The sequence below is a fragment of the Ursus maritimus genome, unplaced genomic scaffold (genome assembly GCF_017311325.1).
Source record: "Ursus maritimus isolate PB19 unplaced genomic scaffold, ASM1731132v1 scaffold_13, whole genome shotgun sequence".
Taxonomy (NCBI): Eukaryota; Metazoa; Chordata; class Mammalia; order Carnivora; family Ursidae; genus Ursus; species Ursus maritimus.
The window spans coordinates 26,156,130-26,178,519 of record NW_024423675.1 but is presented as its reverse complement, the minus strand read 5'-3'; the positions used below and the strand labels follow the sequence as shown (position 1 = coordinate 26,178,519).

At 41.4% G+C, this 22,390-nt stretch overlaps 1 protein-coding gene across 5 annotated transcripts in view; it reads right to left on the bottom strand.

Annotated features, from left to right (window-relative positions):
* Positions 1 to 22,390, bottom strand: part of DSE (dermatan sulfate epimerase) — a 147,196-nt gene that overhangs the window by 79,245 nt on the left and 45,561 nt on the right. The window contains exon 1 of one of the 5 annotated variants that reach the window (XM_040627676.1): positions 1,547 to 1,689. The exons of the other annotated variants lie outside the window; for them this stretch is intronic. The gene's annotated coding sequence lies outside the window, so the exon portion shown is untranslated. Of the gene's footprint in view, positions 1 to 1,546; positions 1,690 to 22,390 lie in introns of those variants that run through there. 5 annotated transcript variants of the gene reach the window in all.

The window sequence follows — 22,390 nt, the reverse complement described above, 5'->3', positions numbered from 1 at the left end:
GAATGTAAAAACGTACTTTGCAGGCCACTGTCTTTACTAACCAAAAATTGGTGAAACTTAACACTGACATGATATACCAATCAATGGAAAATGACACTTCCCAGGCTCAATGTCTCAGGTGCTTCTTCATGTTTTCTCCCATCCTACAATGAGAATTCCAGGAGAGCTAGGACAGTTTCTTATCTACCTCTGTATATCCCCTCTATTACCAGCACTGTCTTGCACTTTTTGCCGTACCCACATAGAAGGGTCAGTAGATGACAGAGGCATTAAATTTCATCTTTTCTCATTTTTACTAAAATACATCTAACCTACACGCTTCATAAAAGGACTTGTGCCTATATGGTGACCTTAGAAGAAAAAAGTTAACACATGATAGACAAATACTAGATAATCCTGTAGTTTATTCTTCCAAGGGCATTACATTTTTGTGATCCCATTTTGGTAGTACTGTCTGAATATTCTATAGATATCATAGATATCTATAGATATCATTTCAAAAATTATCACTATTGATAAACTTTTAAAAAGCTGAAGAAAAGGGAATTCCTGATAGATTAAATTCTGCCAAAAATGCTGAAAAGATTGTTTTGAAACAATTTCTAAGTGAGAACGTCCATTCTCAAATTTAATGTATCATTTACCATGACTAACGAAATTTTAAAGGACTTTATTACATGAAGATCCCCCGAAACTAAGCGTCATTTCCTGACCTAAGGAATTCCAGGTAAATGAGGCTCCCCTCCTGCGTTTAAGCAATAGGTTTGGTTTCAAGCTTCAATGGCAGCCCACCTAAGCAGAGGCTGCTGCCTCAAATGAGCGATGAAAACGAGAAGGTTCCCGGGTCACAAACTAAGCTCAGATTCCAGCCGCGACAGATCTCGAGCCCATGTGGCATTGCTTACAGAGCTTCCCAGCCTGTGAGTCAAGCGTCCCACCACCACCACCAGGAGCTGCCTGCGAGTGAGGTTTACCCACAGTTTCTCCGAGTGTCAGTGGAGCCAAGCGCGGCGCTGGAATCCAGCATCTGGGGGAGGCTCGGGACGGGTTTCCCCGGCTTCCGCAGCCGCGCCGAGCAGCTGCCGCCGCACAGAGGAGTCCGCACACGCGACCATCACCACCCCCTCCCTAACCAGCGGGGCACGCAGGGAAAGAAGGGCCTGAGGCTGTGCCGCCCGACCCGTCGGAGGGAAGCCGGAGTCCCGCGGGCTGGCCGGGAAATCGCGGCGCGGCCGGCCAGAGCCGAGGCACCGCAAGCGATCTCCGCGACCTTATGGTGCGCCGACTCTGCGCCGGGCGCTCAGGGGGTGGGAAGGGAACGGAGCTGCCCCGACCCGGCAAGCCCACGGCTCGGGCTCCACGGCTCGCGCGTCCTCCAGCAGCCAAGGCGCGCCGGGCCCGGGCGAGCAGCCCGCGGCGCTCCGCGCCCTGCAGGGGACGTGGCTCTCCGCCTCCCGCTGGCGCCCAGAGACCCGCCCGAGACCCCGGAAGAAAGTTGCGCCGCGCGGGGCCCAGAACGGCGCCCGCCGCGCGCCCCTCCGCTTACCGCTCCCCGCCGCGGCTTCGTCCTCTCGGGCGTCGCCTCCCCAGCTTCGGCCCAGGCTTCGGAGCCCCCCTCTCGGCCCCCTCACTCCAGGGCGCCCGGGCCCCCGGCGCCCTCAGAGCCGAGCCCTCAGCGCGCCCGCCGCGCCTTGGGTGCCGGTGGGCGCCGCGCCACGGGATGCGCCTCTGCAGCCTCGGGCGGCGCTACTGCGAGCCGGGCGGGCGGGGTGGGTGAGGGGTGTGGGCGAAGGGGGAGGAGGGCGGGACGCGGCCGGCGCTGAGGCTCGGCTGGAGGGAGGAGGAAACCGCAACGTCACCAGAGCCCGGGGAGGCGAGAATGGGGAGGGGGAAACGGGGGACCCCCCCTACGCCGGACCCCGACCTCCGGCCGGCCCCGCCTTCTTCGCCGCCTCCTCTCGGGGGACTCCCGGCTGGGCGCTGCGTTCGACCTTCCCCTCCACTGGGGCCCCACGCACCCCTCCCCTCCACGCACCCCTGCCTTGCCAGTCCTCTTTGGCTCCGAGTTGCTTTAGTTTCTAAGCGACCCACAAGCTTTGGGTTCCACTCCGAAAGATACTTTTGGAGGCCCAGGCGGGGGAGGAGCTGATGCTTCCGTACAGCCTGGGGAAGGAAATCGAGGAAAATGCTGAGAACCTTGCTCCCCAGGGCTGTTGCCCACTTCCCTCCCTTTCTCCAAAAAAATTACTCCTCCTTTTCTCCTGCGTTCGGTTTTACTCTCAGAGAGAGGGGAGGAAATCACCTACTTAGAAGCAGTTCTCCCCTTAACTGCACTAAGGAGATCACTAAATCCAAACGCACTGAACCCTGCAAACACAACGGAGTTTAATCATCAAAGGTAAAGGGGTCAGGGACAGAGCATTTGATGTATGCGGCTTTCAAGAGGAAATTTCATTTACCTTATCTCCTAGGCCCCTGTGGGGAGGAGGGTGAGGGAGGAGGAGGAAGAGGAGAGAGACCTCTGATCCCTCAGAGTTTTTCAGGTGGAGGATTTGCAACCTTAGTAGTCACAACCTCTTTGAAGAAGTTTCCTCTATTTTCTTAAAGCAGCCCCTGCACGCAGCCTGGTCCATCCTGACTCCAGGGAAGTGCCCTCTATGACCAGGCCATCACCTGAGGCCTGCCTTCGCCAACGTCCGTGTAGGCATGTCATCAAATCTACCAGAGCTAGACGTACAAAAGTGACAGATGTTTACCCATTCATTAGAACTGCAGATGTTTTACCAGAGAGCAGAGTTTTTCTTCGTTTTATTTCAAAGTGCTTTGTTAGAATTCTAAAGGGCCACTTTTATCCATTTCCCCTGTCCTCAGAGGTTCTCAAGACTGTCCACATTAGGCCACATAGGAAAAAATGTGGATGTCTACGTTTATGCTTCTCTTTTTCGAAAAATGCATTTGAAGAGAGAATCCTTACAAACAGGTCAAGAGGAAGTGGTTTTATTAAATTTTTTAAATGTTCACTCAGGTAAACCACTGATTTGCATAGATTTCCAGAAGTTTTAAAGGTGACCTGTGGAGCAGAGGAGAAAGGGCTCTCTGATTTAGAACTGGGTTTAATCTGGTTTAAATCCTTATTTTGCAATTTATTACTAGAGGCCTTGGAAAACTGCAGAGTCTCAGTTCCCTCATCGGTAATGTAGAGATACAGTACCTCCACTGAATGGTTATACAATAAAAATAACTAATATTTGAGTTACTACATGCCAGACACTGTACTAAGGGATTTACATGTATTAATTCAATTATTAAAGAGGATTAATTGTGGAAGTGCCTAGCTGTAGAAGGTAATCCAGAAGTGTTAATTTCCATTGATCTCGAATTTGGAAGACACCTTAGAAAAAACACCTGGTTTGATTTATTTAACTTCTCAACAAGTAGTCATCTAGGTCAGTGATTTTCCAACCTAGAACAGTAAATCAGCAGACGGACTTTGATAAAGTACTTTTTAATAAGGGCCCTACACCAGAACCAAAAAATCAGAATCTCTAAGGCTAGAGTCTAAGCATCAGCATTTAAAATCTCTTCCCAGGTGATCATATCGTGCAACCAGGATTTAGAACTCTTCAAAGGTGACAGTACCATTGTCATTTGCTTCCCTTCATCCCCAGTTTTGCCTTCGATTGATCTAGAATCTGCTTTTGGATAACATCTACTTCTTGCAAAAGCCCCCTGTACAAAAGGCCTCAAAGATTGGCAACTTTGACTTCTGGAGTCTTCCAGGAAGCATCTGGCACCTTGATTCCACAGAAGAGTGCTTCAGTTTGCCTGGGTACCTACCAACTCCACCAGCTTTTCTTCATCCTTTCTGAAAACCTCTTAGAAGGCAGTTTCCTTTACCATTGTCCCTTTTAAAATCTGACCCCCATAATAAACTCAAGATTTCATCCAAATAACAGAGTAAAAAGATGTTTAATGGCTTTGTTCTAATTACTGTATTTCCTCAAGTAAATCCTTTAGCAGTATTACCCTAATGACTCCTGGATTACAATCTCCTAAAAGTCTGAAGTAGTCAAGTCTTTTTCATGACTACTCCGAGACACACCTTCCCAGCCTACACTCATTCTAGTTGGTGTTCATCCCTTAACATGATTCTATTAAGTTTGATTGTGCTGTCAGGCCTCTTCTTTTAGCTCGTTGACAGGTTGAATATCACTGATTTAATTAATTGAGTAATTCTACCTCCCAATTTTATGTCTTCTGCAAATTTGGTCTGTATGCCATGTCATCATGTAAGTCCTCATTCTCGGGCACTTTCCACTGAATTAGCATGCTGTTAATGAATATTCTCATCAATGAAGGACTCACGTGTTACTTAGTCATATTTTCTTTTCTTGTCCCAGAGCAGTAGCTAAAGTGCACGCGTGCTTGGCATCTTCGTGGAAATTAGAAATAGTTACCCACCTATACCCAGGCCAAGGGATTAGGAAAAAGCAACTTCTTCCTCCCAGATACAGCTTAAATAACAAATGTGTTGTCTATGAGATGCCCTTGCTCTACTGGCGTAGCAACATTGTCAAAAAAAGGAAATGAATACTTAGTAAATTCCTGTTAACTTCTGGATTTCTTCCTTTTCTAAGTGTAAGAATAGGTTTATTGATTTTGCTCACGATCTGTAAAAAGCTCCTTGTCTTGGTTTCAGGAATTTAGGCGCTGCTTTTTTGAAAATTGGAACTCTACTTGTCCATCTCTGGTCTTCTAGTGTTCATCTCTCTCTGAGCTGATTTGAGATGAAAGTCCTTATTTGCAAACTCTCCTTGCTGAGATGTAATCTTTGTAGACTAGAGAAGTTACTTTTCTTGCAAATTCTTCACCTAAGTTTGCAGTTAGCTCTCGCAAAATTCATTTCACTCTTTCAGTTGAAGGGTTATTTTTTCATGATAAGGAAGAAAAAAGGAATGAGTTCTTTTGTCATCTATTCATCTCAAATAGAAGCACCCCTTCTATGCCTTTTGGTCTGAACAAAACAAAAAAATATATGTATATATAAACAAAACAAACTATATCTATCTATACATAGTTGTCCTTACAATTTATTCTTGACTCTAGCCTAATGGTCCCCAATTTTATAGGGCTGTTAAAAGTGCATGGTTTCTGTTCCCCTGTTTAATTCATTAAACTCAAATTTGCCCTTTAGGTTTTACTAACGAGCCAGCTGGTCCATGACCCTACAACTGCCTCTATCCTTGAAATGCTTTTTTCTTTCTCTCCCTCAGGCCGAATAGTCTATTTGTAAAACTGCTTTACCCTACACCTAAAAGATTCATCCCTGAGTCACTGAAAAGGTATGATCATTTTGGTTTGCTCAAGTCCGATTGCACTTGAGTTGTACTTACTCAGTAATAGTCTTCAGTTTCCCTTCCACTTGTGAGCATTCAGCCCTGGCCACATATCCACCACAGGCTTCTCCAACCCCCCTGACTCACACCCTCAGCCTCCCTGACTTGTCCAGCTCCCATGGGCCCCTCTCCATTGTCCAGACTGTTCTGTTGTTACTGCTTTATCTCCAGATGACTCAAGCTTTCTGAACTTAGTTTTCATCATTAAAAAAAAAAAAAGAAAACATTTACCTATATTATTAATCATAGTTGAATTATACCCTCTCCATCCTCAGTCACAATTTAAGACTTTTATATATAATTCTTTTTCAGGTACATATTTCCTGGCCTTACAATCTTCTAACAGATAAAGTATGCCAGGCACTTCCATTCATATCTTATTTTATCCTCATAGGCACTGATGTCAGCATTAATATGCTCGTTTGACTGGAAATAGGCTCAGAAAGTTGAAGTGGATTTCCCAAGATATAAGTGGCTCAGACCACATAGGATTACGTTTTCTGATATCAAATCCAGGCTCGTTCCACTAAATCACTTGGTCTATACTAACTTCATATCTAAAACCCCTACTTTCAGTTTGAGAGTCCTCAGGTGAAAGTTCTTCTCCATTCTCAATTGACTTTTGAAATAGATGATTTTTATATCACTTACTGATTTATTTTAAAACTACCCAAGGTGGGGGTGCCTGGGTGGCTCAGTGTGTTAAGCATCTGATTCTTGATTTTGGCTCAGGTCAGGATCTCAAGGTTGTGAGGGTTGTGAGATTGTGTCGGGCTCTACACTGGGCTTGGAGCCTGCTTAAGATTCTCTCTCTCCCTCTTCCTCTGCCCCCTTCCCCCTGCCTCCCTCTCTTGAGAAAACAAAACAAAAACAAAATAAAATAACCTTCCTCTGCCCCCTTCCCCCTTCCTCCCTCTCTTGAGAAAACAAAACAAAACCAAAATAAAATAAACTACCCAAGGTGTCCCATACACCTACCAAGTGACAGCACTATTCTCTGAAATTAAATGATTATTGACATTTGCAACATGAATGACTGATATTGTTTGTTCTTTTGAGTCATGAAAAGAACCAAAAGTAGTTTAAGCATATTTAATATTAATATTAATATTTTTCTTAAATGTGGCTTTTGAGAACTGTAAAGAACTATCAGTATCACTGAGGAGTTTAGAAATGGATGTTCATTGAGGTACTTAATCCTCCTCTTTTTACCAAATTCTGGCTTCTTCCAGAAAAGCGCAATTGAGGAAGAATTGCCTTAAGAAGATTCTGAGGACAGGTTCATGGCCCAGGAATCTGACTGCCCAATGTCCATGTGCTATTACAGTGTGTTACTCCAAGAAATAGCCCAACTTCTGTCTTCATGCACCCCACTCACCTAGTTGAGATTAGGCCAGGTTTGCATTAGTTTGGAAGCCAAGCTTTATGGGACTTTATGCTAACATATTTAGGAGGATAAGGAGTTGCTTTGGCAATATTCTGTAGTAGTAATTCTAATCCTATATTAGCATCACCTGGGGGAGTACCTAAAATATAGCAATGCTTAGGCTCACTCTCAGAAATTCTGGTTTAATTCTTTCTAGAATAAAGCCTCGGCATCCCATATGTTGTTAAAGATACCAGATGGTTCCAGTGTGCAGCCAAAGTTAGAACCAATGCTCCATAGCATTAGAATAATCTAGGGAGCTTTTAGAGCTTCTGGTGGCCAGCTTCTGGTGGCCTATGCCAATCAAAGCATACTGACTGGGGTGTTTAAAGCCCTGTGATTCCAATATACAGAAAGTTTGGGAACCACCATTCTGTGGAAGTGTTACTAAATGGGCACTTGAACCAAATGAAACATTAAATTTAGATAATATGTTAATTTACCATGTTTGTACTGGTTTAATAATTATATACAATATTTTGAAGATTGCTTTTCATTTATACCAGTACATTAATATATTTATTTCTAAGTGCTATTGTTGGATATGCAGTTTGGGGAAGTAGTACTTGATTTTAGTATTGGCTGAACTAGTGAAGTTGTTTCAGTAGTTAATGTTTCACTTCAAATTTCTGCTGCCCAAGTATTATAAATAATAAATTCCAATGAAACATTTAACAGCTAGGCTACTCAGGACTTTTTCTTCTGCCAATGAGATCAACTGTATTAAGCAAAGAAAATCATGGCTGTTTTGCATTGATATTATTTTTTAGATGATCTTTTGGATTATAGGAATAATTGCCAGTCTGCTGATGTTAAACCTAGGTATGTAACCCAATGATATTCTTCTGGACATTTTTCTAAACTAACTCCAAAGAACACAGATTGCTTCTTCTGCATTCTAGTTTTTATGATTTTTATAAATAATTCCATTTTGGGGGTGGTCATTTTTGCTCTTCATGGCCAAGTTGAAAACACTGGTGTTTTTAAAAATGCTAAAAAGGCAAAAAAAAAAAAAAAAAAAAAAGCTAAAACAGCAAAATACAAAAACCCAACTACAATCTAACAGCATTGTTAGAAAACCAGCATTTCTTTGACGCACTTCTCATCCATGCAAGAAAGAAGAAAGAAGTAACCTTGGAATAATCATATGCCAACCCTTTCATTTTCCTAAGAAACTGAGGTTAGCATAGGTGGTGATTGCCAGTTCCCGCTGCTAATTTACTGGTAGAGATGGGAAGAGAAGTCAGGCCCCTGGGTCCTAGCTACATGTTCTTTTTCCCGCTTCTCCATGCTGCATCATTGGCCAAAAAAAGTCTCACTTCTCCTTTTGAGGTTCTTGTATTTTACATGAACTGTGGCAATTTAAAAATGTAAATTTGCATTCTTTCCATTAACAAAATATCGATGCACAAGGAGAAGTAAGCTTTATTTGGGGAGGAAATCAAATACCTACTCAAAATGTAAATTGATGACACCCTTCATTTAGCCTTGTTAAACTCTATAGTGTATGCCACATACAATTTTCCACTGACGTGGGCAAATTATGCTCATCACTACATATTTAACAATTGCAACCTAACCAAGCTTCTGTCCTTGAGTAAAATCCTCAATAAACTTTTGCCTTCCTTGAGTCATTTATCCTCATTATACCTGGGATTTTTAAGGCATTCAAAAGTTTTAACAAATTTTCACATTTTTATTGCATGAATCAATTTTCTACGTTTCCTGCTATTTGCAAGAAGTATAATGCTAGGGCACCTGGGTGGCTCAGTTGATTAAACTTTGCCTTCGGCTCAGGTCATGATCCCAGGGTCCTGGGATTGAGTCCCACATCTGGCTCCCTGCTCAGCGGGGAGTCTGCACTTCTCTCTCCTCTGCCTCTGCCCCTCCTCCCTGCTCGTGCTCTCTCTCTCAAATAAATAAATAAATAAATAAATAAATAAATAAATAAATATCTTTAAATAAAAAAAGGATAATGCCAGATGGCAGTGTTTCTATTCATAGTGGGCACATTACTACTACAGTGTGAAGATCAGCCACATGCATGCACATATATACATATAAATGTGTGCATACGTGTATATATATATAAAATCTCACTTCATGAACAATCATTAAGCATGTCACAACAAATAGCAACAATTATGGAGTAGACCTAGAACATAAAATATAACATTCTTGGATTGTACTGCAATGAAAAAGCCACTTCAAGTGAATCTACCTGAATTAAATTAATGTTGTTTGGGGAGAAATGAATGGGCCACTCGTAGAAATGGAGAGTGTTGGGTTCTAGGACTAAATCTTCCACATACTAAGCATGTGGGCCGAGGAGAAATTTTTTCTCCTCATATATCTGGAAAATTCAGCAATAGCATACATGATAACTAGGGCAAACCACTCAACCTCCTTGAGTCTCAGTGTCCTTAGCTATAAGTTGAAGCAATTGGTCTTGATCAGTGGTTCTCAGTTCTGGTTATACATCAGCATCACCCTGGAAACATTAAAAAATAATGATGCCCTGCACTTACCCTCAGACAAATTGAAACAGAATTCCTGGGGGATGTGGCTTAGGCTAGTGTACTCAGAATGTGGTCTATGGACCACCAGCATCAGCATTACTTGGCATATTAGTCAGCTTGGGCTACCACAACAAAATACCATACAATGTGTGTCTTACACAACAGAAATGTATTTCTCACAGTCGTGGAGGCTAGAAAGTCCAAAATCAAGGTGCTGGCAAATTCGGTTTCTGGGGGAGCTCTCTTCCTGTTTTTTCACTGTGTCCTCACATGGCCTCTCCTAGGTGCATGCATGTGCAGAAAGAGATGGATCTTTCCCTCTTCTTCTTCTCCAAAGGCCACCAGTCCTACAGGATTATGACCCCACCTTTATGATCTCAAGCAACTTTACCTCCTAAAAGCCCTACTTTACCATATGAATGCGGGGTGGGGTTCAGTTCAGTCCATACACTTGGGATTTTGAAACTCTTCAGACCCAAGCCCGGATGTATTGAATTAGATCCTCTGGGAATATGGACCAAGAATCCACGTAACAAATTCTATAGGTGGTTCTTATGCACAAATTTGAGGATCACTGGCCTAGGCCACTTACTGTTACGCTCGGCTGCCTATTGACTCACCTGGGGAATTTTTAAACCTTTGATGCCTGGGGTCCAATTCCGGAGATTTCCATTTGTTATGGGATAATCATGCTAAGCAAGTTTTAGAGCTCGGGCAGGTAAATCCAATCTGAGAAGCACTGGTGTAGTAGAAGATTGCTAAGGGTCTTTCAGTCCTAAGACAGTATGGATTTTAATATAATGACATACATATGCAATATGATTACATAACCTAGATAATATACATCAAAAGGAAAGTGATAGGATAGCTCTATTTTATAGTTTCAGATAACAAACACATTGGTTAAGCCCTTTTCATAGGTGATTTGCATTAAATAGGGTTTTGTGTTTTTTTTTAGAATTGCTATTTTGAGAGTACATTTGCTAGATATATGGTTCTTTTTTCTTCATAAAAATTAAAGATTTATTTGATGGTCAGTATCTTTCCACTGTATAAGACTAAATAAGGATTTGGATAGTAGCCAGATGCTTATGAGATATTTTAAAAGAATGTTACAGGGGCTCCTGGGTGGCTCAGTTGGTTAAGCATCTGACTTCGGCTCAAGTCATGATCTCGGGGTCCTGGGATAGAGCCCGGTGTAAAGGCTCTGCGCTCAGCGTGGAGTCTGCTTGTCACTCTTCCTCTGCCCCTCGCCCTGCTTGTGCTCTGTCTCTGTCTCAAATAGATAAATAAAATCTTAAAAAAAAAAGAATCTTATAAATTTAGAGTTCAGGGGTAATTCTAAAAGACAAACATTATATGATTATTTTGTAAATCTCAAAAAGGTCATTCAACCATATAAATAAAAGGGGTATTTCTTAGTATTAAAACTTATGTTCTGAGTATATAATATCAAAATCTCTTTCAATATCAGGATATAAATCACTCTAGGATAAAAATTACAGATGCCACTTTGCCCAAATATATAACAGTTGTATAAAAATGAAATTTTAAAACATCTCAAATTACCAGAGGTCTGACCAGTGAATTTAATTGTAATAGTGTCAGCACAAATTTAGTGCATAGGAGTAGAAAACACAATCCCTTGATATTTTTTTTCTCTCCCAGGCACGTGAAACAGTTAAAAACTCAACAATTAAAAAGTTCGAACTCATCAGACAGGAACAAGTAACTAACAAATCAAAACTAACAATCTCCTTGATAGTCCTGGGATCTAATAGGAGAGCAATTAAGAATAGTATTTAAGCAGCTGGATTAATTAGAATTCTGTTCTCATGAGGCCAAGGTGGCAACATTTTCAAACATATGAACATGTTAAATATCCATACTAGTGGTCACAAATAATAAATAATACTGCAAAACTCCTAGCTGTTTCCACTTAACCACATCACCTGCTATATATACTGTATTGAAATGAAAGATCTGTATTACAGTTTCTATTTTGAGAGTGAAAGAATAGTACTGAAATTCGCATGTTCCCAATCTACCAGATGTCATTCTCTGAAAGCTAAGAAGCTTCTGAACACCTCTAATATGAAAACAGTATTTACTACATATAGGAAACAAGACGTATGACTATAGTAGCTGAGCTAAAATTATAAGTAGGAAGAAAGATTTATTTATTTATTTATTTATTTATTTATTTATTTATTTGACAGAGAGAGAAAGCCAGTGAGAGAGGGAACACAAGCAGGGTGAGTGGGAGAGGAAGAAGCAGGCTCCTAGCAGAGGAGCCTGATGTGGGGCTTGATCCCAGAGCACCGGGATCACGCCCTGAGCCGAAGGCAGATGCCTAACGACTGAGCCACCCAGGCGCCCCGGAAGAAAGATATATTTAAATTTGATCATGACGGTTGACAATAACTACTGAAATCCATAAACAGTGATCACAATGGTTATTTTTTTTTAAAGATTTTATTTATTTATTTGACAGAGAGAGATACAGCCAGTGAGAGAGGGAACACAAGCTGGGGGAGTGGGAGAGGAAGAAGCAGGCTCCTAGCAGAGGAGCCTGATGTGGGGCTGGATCCCAGAGCACCGGGATCACGCCCTGAGCTGAAGGCAGACGCCTAGCGACTGCACCACCCAGGCGCCCCCACAATGGTTATTTTTTAATTACATTTTACTACTAAGAAGCTGGAAAAAAATATTCTGTTCACTTTCAGTGAGGAAATTGCTGAAATACCATTCTAAACATAAAATTTTGTTTTTATTGCAAGAAGCACTGTCAGTTAGAACTAGAACTATCTGTATTTTCTTAGTTCAGAAATATATAAGCAAGCTTATTTGCTGGCTTTATCAGAAACTGAAGCAGAGTATGCCCATGTCTTTCTTTCTCCAATAAGTAGAATAGATGTAATGAAGGATAAATAAAAAAATGTAAATTATTTTTGGCCTCAGTCTTTTTAGGTAACTTTTGTTCCTTTCACATTGAGATGGCAAATGGTGGCTCAATTATTCTGGATCAGCAATTTAAAAAGTGCCATATTCTATATCTTGAGTGGGTGACTTAAGTGTCAGAATTGCATAGGGAAGAAATATTTCTCATGATACCTTCTCCTTCAGAATTGTGTTCTGCTTTTATATATCATTAATAAAGTTTTCACTTTAAATTTCAGTTACTGGTTTGGTAGTCCTATTGCTCAGAAGTATAAGCCAAGTCTCATTGGCTACAGACCTCCAAGTACAAGCTGGAGGCATGATACATGAAAGACAGTGTCTGAACTGGTGCCCGAACTTTTCTACAACCTCTTTCACTTAATGTACCATTGACTGTCTGGTTCCATCAAGGCAAGCCCTTTGACGAGCTGACATTCTATTGGCCTCTTCTGCTGAATGGCATCAGTGAGGAGGAACATCAGCCAGGTCTGGCCCAGACACAATGGAGCCATCCAAGAAAAGGCCTCTGATAATTTATCAAGATGTCCATAAGAATTAGTATCATTCTCCTCCCCCTTTTTTATGTCTCTACCTACACTTTTAAAAGACAAAAAAAACCAATATGGGAGTTGTGGGAAGAAGTTGTGAAAGAAGGATGTCGTCACATCTGCAAACTTAGAGGAAGTGTTCCCTATTCAGTCGACCAAGAAATCAGAAGAATTGTTACAAAGTGTAATAATCTATTTCTGACAGTTCCCCTAAGGCAGATTTTCTTCAAACTTTTTTAAAGCTAAAAACTAACATGGGTATATAGTTGACAGACAACAGATAATCGATAGATGAGAAAGATACAGAAATAGATACATATAAAACATTTTCAGAAACCAATATTTATATTTTCCATTTTAGTCTATTTCATTTAAAAAGACAGTTTAAATATAAGGAATCCAGAAGGATATACATCAAAATGCAAAGACGTTAGCCACGTATTTCTCTGTGTCTTCACTGACTTTGACACACATAAATGAATTTTCATACATTTTGGACACATATGTACATGGATCTCAACAGACTTGGAATCATTCAGGGAAGTAGGTTCCTGGAATGCACCATTTAGAGCAGCAAATATTCTTATGGAGGCAAGGAGAGGATCCTAGAAATATTTTGGATGCTAACAATAACATTATTTTTGTAAAATTCTCAAATAGTTTGGGGCACCTGGGGGCAGGAGCCAGGGAGTGGCTCGCTACCATCAGCACTTGATCCTCCTGAAGAGTGAACTAGTATTGGAGAAGGGAAGAGAAAGAATGCTGTTTGGTAGATGCCAGAGAAAACCAGGATGTGTAGACATTGAGGCGGGGGAAAACATTATTAGAAAACATTATTAAGGAATTTCTAAGGTTCACACTTTTTTTTTTTAAGATTTTATTTATTTATTTGACAAAGAGAGAGACAGCCAGCGAGAAAGGGAATACAAGCAGGGGGAGTGGGAGAGGAAGAAGCAGGCTCCTAGCAGAGCAGGGAGCCCAATGCAGGGCTCGATCCCAGGACCCTGGGATCAGGCCCTGAGCCGAAGGCAGACGCTTAACAACTGAGCCACCCAGGCACCCCTAAGGTTCCCACATCTTAATTAGCTAGGAAGTTTTTGTTTGTTTGTTAGTTTTTTGAGCCATGCTTTGGAAAAACACCAAAACCTCACCAAAACCACAGCTCTGTGCGAGTGAAAGCTAGTAATTAATGTGAGATGGTGAAAAGGGCAGACAGCAGCTTAAGGCCCAAAGATGGCTCTTTAGTCATGAATTTTGGAAGCACCAGCTATGCAGACAGGAGCCCGTGAGCAGAAACTGCAGTAGGGGCTGTAGGTGGTGAAACTTGCTATGTCCCAGACTTGTAGGAACCCTCAAACACTCAGTATAGCTACTGCAGACGAACGCAGGCAGCATGGGCGAGAGACGCTTGCACTGGATGGGGATACAAGTATATGCAACTCAGGGACATCTTGGCTCTGCCATCAATTCTGGTGACCTAAATAAGTCACTTCACCCACCTGGGTGCCAGTATCCTCATTTATGAAATGAAAGGGTTGTATCATCTACAAGATTCCTTAAACTTCAGAATTTTATGACTCAAAATTCCTGACCCACGGGACAAATGCCTTACAGATCAGAACTGTCCAGCAGAAATATAATGCAAGCTGCATATGTCATTTTAAATGTTTAGTAGCTACATTAAAGTATGTAAAAGGGGGGCAGTAGTAGCCTCCTTTGTCCATGCTTAAATGATGATGTAAGTCTCAAAGGGAGACTCAGTCTCAGTCAGTAGAGTATGTGACTCTTGATCTCAGGGTTATAAGTTTGAGCCCCATATTGGGTAGAGATTACTTGAAATAAAATCTTAAAAAAAAATCACAACACTTTCATTATGTCATCGACTGTATACAATAAATAAATATGTACAAGGAAACAGGTGAAATAAGGAAAAATTCTACATGACCCATTATGTTCAAAATATTGTATGTCAACATGTCTTTGAAATCTCAAGGATCTACTCATACTTCAAGTGCTCAATGGCCATACACAGCTACTGGCTACCATCTACCAAACTGGACAGCATTGCTCTGGACAGTAGTGTAAAGTTCATAAGATAAGAGCAGGGGCTACATTTCTCTTTGATGCTCTGGGCCATGGTTCCAAAGCCTGGCTATTCACCAAAATTACTGGAGGAATTTAAAATATAAATATAAATATATATAGTTTCTGACCCTCCCCGTTTCTCGGGCATGGGTCATATCTTAGAAAAAATCTCACCAGCTAAATCTGATGTGCAGCCAGTTCATACCAATCTGCAGGGGAGTTCTGAAAATCTCTTCACTGACTGAATTAAGCCTTCACGCTGTTCAGAGGTGGGTCAAATAAGGGAAGCAGTGTCATGTGGTTAGTCTCCCCCCACCCCCCATAGACTCTCCAGAGAGTTATCAAAGAACTATCTGCTGTCTACTCAGTGGGCTGGAAGATTTCAACACTAATCCTGATAGTATAGGGTGCCTTCAGTTACTGAAGACTATTTAACGTTTTCACGTTAAAAGGTATTAAAGAACAATGAGCTGATGTTGCAAAACAAAAAAACCAGATTCCACTCTTCCAGGACCTGTTCAGCTGGTGACTTGAAGGAGCTGCAGCTGTAACTATGCATCTATTTCTGAGCCTGTTGTAACATTTCTATGTACACTAGATGCCCTCAATATAGGACTGATTCTCACCTTCAGATGTCCTTAGCTGAGTGGTAACAGAGCAGTTGAGAAAACTTTTCAAAGTGAAGAGTCCCCTAATACTTTCATTGTACTGACATGAAAAAAATGGATAAATGTATTAGAAGTCTCCCTTTTAGACTTACATCATCATTTAAGCATGGACAAAAGAGGCTACTAGGGAATTTTCAAAAAACAGATATGTTGAAATTAGATTGACTGAGCTCTAGCCAATGTTATCCCAAAGGGAAAAGAAAGGAGTCTTAAATGTAGATGAGGGATTTGTGGTGTAACTGGAGTAGAAGGCTGAAAAATATCAGCCACAAAACAACAGATGAGCCCAAAATGGTGACATAGGAGAACCCAGCTTCCTTCCCCTCTACAACAAAGATCAACAGTTAGCTACTCACAAACAAGATGAGCTCTAGGAGAGCTCTGGCATTCTTTAGTAACATAGTGGAACAAAACACCTGAAATCACACAAGAAGGGAACGAAGACAGCTTCATTTTCCTGTATCATCCCATCCCCCAGCCAGTACTGTTCTCACGAAGAAGAACTTCCCAATAGAAAGAGTTCCCTTTGTCAGGAAAGGAATAGACGGGTAAGCAATCAGCTTACCCAGCCTTTTGGGACACTACACAAAAGTCCTGCTTTGGTTTCACCCTACCCAGGCCAGCACAGCTGAGACAGACGGAGACAGGTAGGAAGGCAGGCGCTACCAATAGCAGCCAGGCAGCAGGAGCAATCACAGGTCACGGGGGGTGGGGGTGGGGGGCCTGATCCGCAGACTAATCCAGCAGAGTTTGCTACTGAAGAAACTAATGGTCAGCTCAGATGCAACAGAACGCCTGCAGATTTCACCAGCTTTCACCCCACAGGTATTCTCATTTGGTGATGCCAGCCACCTGAGTCCCTCTGCCCCACCCCCTGCCCCCTGCCTTACCCCAGTCAGAGACTGGAACCACACCAGCAACCAGTCCAGGCCTCTACAGCTGCAAGAGCTCAAGACACCAGCACAAACCCCCACAGTTGACCCCCACTGCCATGTGCACATTCAAAGTTAGCCACTCTGTGCACTTGCACCCAATGACCTGACAACTGTCCCTGACCTCAACTGCAATGTGCATACCCAGGGAGAGACTGTGGAGCCACAGGAGGATAAACTGACAGCCAGGGTCTCCCCATTTGCTTGTGGGCCCAGATCAGGCCCTGTCCTTTGTCTAGCCTGCACCACCGTGTTTACCTGCAGCTAGTCCCTACAGCTATACACCTGTATGCCCTGCACGCACAAGCCTAGGGGGCAATTGTGCAGCCACGGAAGAACACGCCAACAGCCAGGGCCCCCTGCAGATGCCCCAGCCAACATTGCCTGTACCCCCTCCCCCCACCACTATGTATAGTGCAACCAGCTCCTGCCATTACACAGGCATCTGCAGCTGGCCCCAGTAGCAGAGTATGTGTACATCACCAGCTCCAGCTGCCACTGTTGCCTGCCCTGGTCCCTAGCCACCGGACCTGGAGGCCACTGAGAACCCCTACAGCCCTTGAAGCCACTATGGACCCCCACTGTGCTCACCAAGTACACACAACTGCTCATAGTTGTCAATGCTATGGACCCTAGTAGCCTGAGCCAAAAAGATATCATGTCCTTCCCATCCCAACCTGGTGCTGCCACATGCCTTCACACTCGGTGCCCAGTACCACCAGACCTGGGGTCACAGTATGCTCTAGTGTACCCCATCCATAGGTGAAAGTCTTCCCTTAATGAAGTCAGTCCATAAAATCTGGAAGAGGTGACTTTTTTCAAATGCACAGACACCTACACAAGGCTACAGAGATCACAAAGAATCAGGGAAATGTGACTCTACCAAAAGAATACAGTAAAACCCTTAGTAACTGGCCCCAGAGAATTTCCCAACAAAAATTTAAAATAATCATCCTAAGGATGCTCAGAGACCTACAAGAGAACACCAGTAGAAAATTTAATAATATCAGGAAACAATACAAGAACAAAATGAGAAGTTCAAAAAAGATATAGAAAACATTAAAAAAAAAAAAACACCAAATTTTGGAGCTGAAGAATACATGACAGAGCTAAAGAACTGAACAGAGGGCTTCAACAGCAGAGTTAACCCAGAATAGAGAATCAGTGATCTAGAAAACAGATCAGATGATTTAATCAGAGAATTAAAAAAACAGAAAAGGAATGAAGAAATCCTATGGGCCTTATAGAACACCATTCTAAGAACAATGTTTGCATCATTGGCATCCCAAAAGAAGAGAGGAAGCAAGGGGGTAGAAAGCTTATTTAAAGGAATAATGGCTGAGAAAATCCCAACCCTGGGGAGAGATTTGCACATCCAAGTTCATGAAGCTAATAGGTCTCCCAAAAATTTAAATCCAAAACAATCTTCTCCAAGGCACTTTATAATAAAACTGTCCAGGGGTGCCTGGGTGAATGTCAGTTAAACATCCGACTCTTGTCTGAGCTCAGCTCTTGATCTCATGATCGTGAGTTCAAGCCCTGCACTGGGCTCCACACTGGGCATGGAGCCTACTTTAAAAAAATAAAATAAATAAAATAAATAAATAAGACATTAAAAATTTTTAAAAAGACATACAGAATCTGGATGGATTAAAACAAAGAAAAACAAGACCCAATTATTTGCTGCCTACAATAGACTCACTTCAGCTTTAAGAATACATGTAGGTTCAAAGTGAACGGATAGAGATATTTCATGCAAATGGAAACCAAAACAAAGCAGGGGTAGCTCAGCTATACTTAGGCAAGACAAAAAAGACTTTAAGCCAAAAGAGTAACAAGAGACAAAGGAGATCATTACATAATGATAAAGGGGTTAATTCATCAAGTAGATATAATAATCATAAACATATATGTACCCAACACTGAAGCACTTAAATATATTAAGCAAATACTAACAGATCTGAAGGGAGAAATAGACAATAATACAGTAATAGTAGGGGACTTTAATACCCCACTTTCAACAATAGATAAAGATGGAAAATCAACAAGGAAACATTAGACTAGAACCGTATTTTTGACCAAATGGACCTAATAGACATATACAGAACATTCCATCCAATAGCATCAGAACACACATTCTTCTGAAGTGCACACAGGAGCTTCTCCAGCATAGATTATATGATAGGTCACAAAAAGTCTTAGCGAATTTTAGAAATCTGAAATCATACCAACTATCTTTTCCAACCACAATGGTTTTGAAATGAATAACAGGAGAAAAGCTGGAAAATTCACAAATTTGTGGAAATTAAATAACACACTCCTGAACAACCAATGGGTCAAAGAAGAAATTAAAAGAGAAAAAAAAATCTTGAAACAAGCAAAAATGGAAATACAATATATCAAAACCTATGGGATATTGCAAAAGTAGTTTTAACTTACATTAAGAAAAAAGAAAGATCTTAAACAAGCGAACTTTATATCTGAAGGACTAGGAAAACAAACTAAGCCCAAAATTAGTAGAAGGAAGGAAATAACAAAGAGCAGAAATAAATGAAATAGAGATCAGAAAAACAATAGAAAAGATCAATGACACTGAATGATTTTCTGAAAAGATAAAATTGACAAACTAAGAACGAGACTAAGAAACCAGTACAACAAACTAGATTAACTAGAGAGGAGGGAAAGGGAAAGAGAGAGAGAGCGAGAGAGAGCGAGCTCAAATGAATAAAATCAGAAATGAAATAGGAGATACTACTACTGATACCAAAGAAACACAGAGGACCGTAAGATAACTATGAACAATTACAGGCCAACAAATTAGATAACCTAGAAGAAATGGATAAATTCCTAGAAACTTACAACTTACCAAGACTGAATCATGAAGAAATCGAAAATCTGAATAAATCAGTATGAACAGGTTTAAATCAGCAATCAAAAACCTCTCAACAAAGAGAAACCAAGAGCCAGTTTGTTTCACTGGTGAATGCTACCAAACACTTAAAAGAAAAATTAATGCCAGCAAAATATCATTCTTTCCTGGAGTGGAAAGAGTGATTTTCTGGAATTGCTTCCCATTCTGACAGAGTTCTAACTGAAGTTCTTGTAAGGCTTTACTGTACAGCAATACCATGAGTTTCTTGGTTCCCTTAATGTACAAAGCCTCCATCTACCCTTAAAATAACTCACCACTTTTGAGACACCATGAGAGGAGGAACTCTTTTTTCTGCAACCCAAAGAACCTGACTTGAGAAAAGGCCAATCCCTAGAGTGGTTCTAAGATCTGCATCAGGTTTGTGTGATGCAAGACCTAAGCACCACATAGCACACGATAGGCTTTCAACAGATAAAACTTCATTTATTGGTTGGAAATAAAAATGTTTTCCAACCTTAAACATTTTTTTAAAAAGGATTTGGATCATTAAATTCATGTAGTTTGGGTCAACATTTACTCAATGAGTCCCCTAATCCTTGCCTTACACCTCAAAGACAAATGTGAGGAAGGAGACTCTGTCCCCCCACCCCTTTTTAAAGATTTTATTTATTTATTTCTGAGAGAGAGAGAGAGAGAGAGAGCGCGCATACACAAGCAGGGGGAGCGGCAGGTGGAGGGAGAGGGAGAAGCAGGATCCTCGTGGAGCAGGGAACCTGATGCGGGGCTCTATCCAAGGACCCTGGGATTATGACCCAGTCGAAGGCAGATGCTTAACGTGACTGAGCCACCCAGGCATCCCAAGCAGACTCTACTCCTGTGTGGTCTGCACTAACTATTATCTTCATTCTAAGATGACTATATATCAGGAAATATTACCTCCAAATATTGCTGCAGGTTTAGGTGTATATTTGAAAGTTATCTGAAGTCTAGAAAATGATGCTACATCCCTCTTTAAAAGCAGATAACCATTATGATTATGATTCAGTATCTGAAAGCTGCTCACATCTACTTTAAAACCTTTTCTAAGAATGTCTATACATGGCATATGAGTATGTTTAGACTGACTATAAGATTTTTTAAAAATGTAAAATAATAATTACCAAATTTTCACATTAGCTTAAAGTTCACAAAAAGCAGGCACCTTTACAGACAAGCTCTCATCAAAGGAGAAAAATTCTAAAATAAGCCCCATATCTATCTGAGTCCCTTTACGTCACAATGGCAGGTGTCCTGTGGCTAGAGAAAGATCTATATTCAAGTAACAGTTGTACGAAGTATTTGCTCTATTACATCAGGCAAACTGCTTAGCCTACCCAAATCTCATTTCTTCTGGGGATGTTAATGCCCATCTATAGAATTAAAAAATGAGAATGTAAAGTGTTGGGCAATGCCAGACAGAGTAAATGCTCAAAGGTAGCTATTACTTTTAATGAAACCAAGTCTATTTAAAGACCTTACTGATAAACAATTATAAGATTTTTCTGGAAATTAAGAAGGCCTTCATGACGAAAGATATTCATTCCCAGTAACCATCCACGACATAAGCAGATTTATTTGGAATACTACAAAGGAAAATATCCCTAAATTTTCCACCCAATATTACCTAACACTCACATACTCACACACAAATATGCACAGTGCTGCCCTACCACCATCCTTAGTAATCTTTTAATTTCTCCAGAGAAAAAGTAGGACATAAAGTTCCTTCTGTTAAACCACAAATTAGAGGTCATCATCAGTTCATTTGGAAAAACATCCATCAGTGTTTACACAAACTCAGATTCACACACATATATACTTGCACATACACACAAACACATTTCCTCATATGTGTATTTGGACTATAAATTAGTAAAGACCTTGGTTTTAGTACTTAGCTAACATAAACAAATGAAGAGGTGGGGAAGCCCAAGCATTTATGACGACCACAAGACTCATGCCTCTGGCTTCCACTTAACTGTCCCTGATGCAGTTGTCTGACAAACATATTCCACATTTCCACAAATCATTCTGAAAAAGAAAGAAAGAGAGGAACAGTCAGATAGGGCAGGGGTAGGGGGGAGAGGGAGGAGGAGGAGGTTACAGGATGAGGAAGAGAGGCAGAAAGTGAGGAAGGAAAGAAGGAAGTAGGAAGGAAAAGGGGACAGAAAAGAGGGAAAAAGGAAGATTCCATGTGTGAGGCATGAATGTGGGTTGGCTTGGCAAACCAGGTCAGTTTTGGGAAGCCAATTTTTTGCCCACCCAAAGCTTGCCCAGACTTGCCCTAAGGCTATGTTGCAAAACAGGTAGTAATTTCTCTGCCAGGCATATTATTGGAATGAGTGGAGTTCCAGACCTGACTAATGTTTTCTTCTTGGCCCTCTTACTTCTTTAGCACAACATCTGAGGCTGTGGTGGTTTGACGTGTGCTCCTCAAAGCATCCCAAAGTTCCTGCTTTATATTTCTCAATTCTTTGGTATTTACTAATCAGTTCAAGAGCTACTGACCTCTGCTCCACCTAATGCTATGGATGTTAAGGTTTTTCAAAATATATTTTTTAAAGATTTTATTTACTTATATGTCAGAGAGAGAGAGACTGAGCACAAGCAGGGGGAGTGGCAGGCAGAGGGAGAAGCAGGATCCTCACTGAGCAGGGAGCCCAATGAGGGACTCGATCCCAGGACCCTGGGATCATGACCTGAGCCAAAGGCAGATGCTTAACTGACTGAGCCACCCAGGCATCCTGGATGTTAAGTCTTTTGTCTTTAAGAACAACCATCCCAAACACATCTACCTATATGGAGAGTCTAGAAATTAAGATTAATGACCCATGCCAATTCAGCACCATATTGAGAGATTCTTCTACGGCAGGGTTCTTAATTTGAAACAGTGCTGTGTTTGGGGAGCCCTTGTGATTGAGAGAAGAAATGGTTCTGACTGGGCATATTAGTTGAACTAATCCTT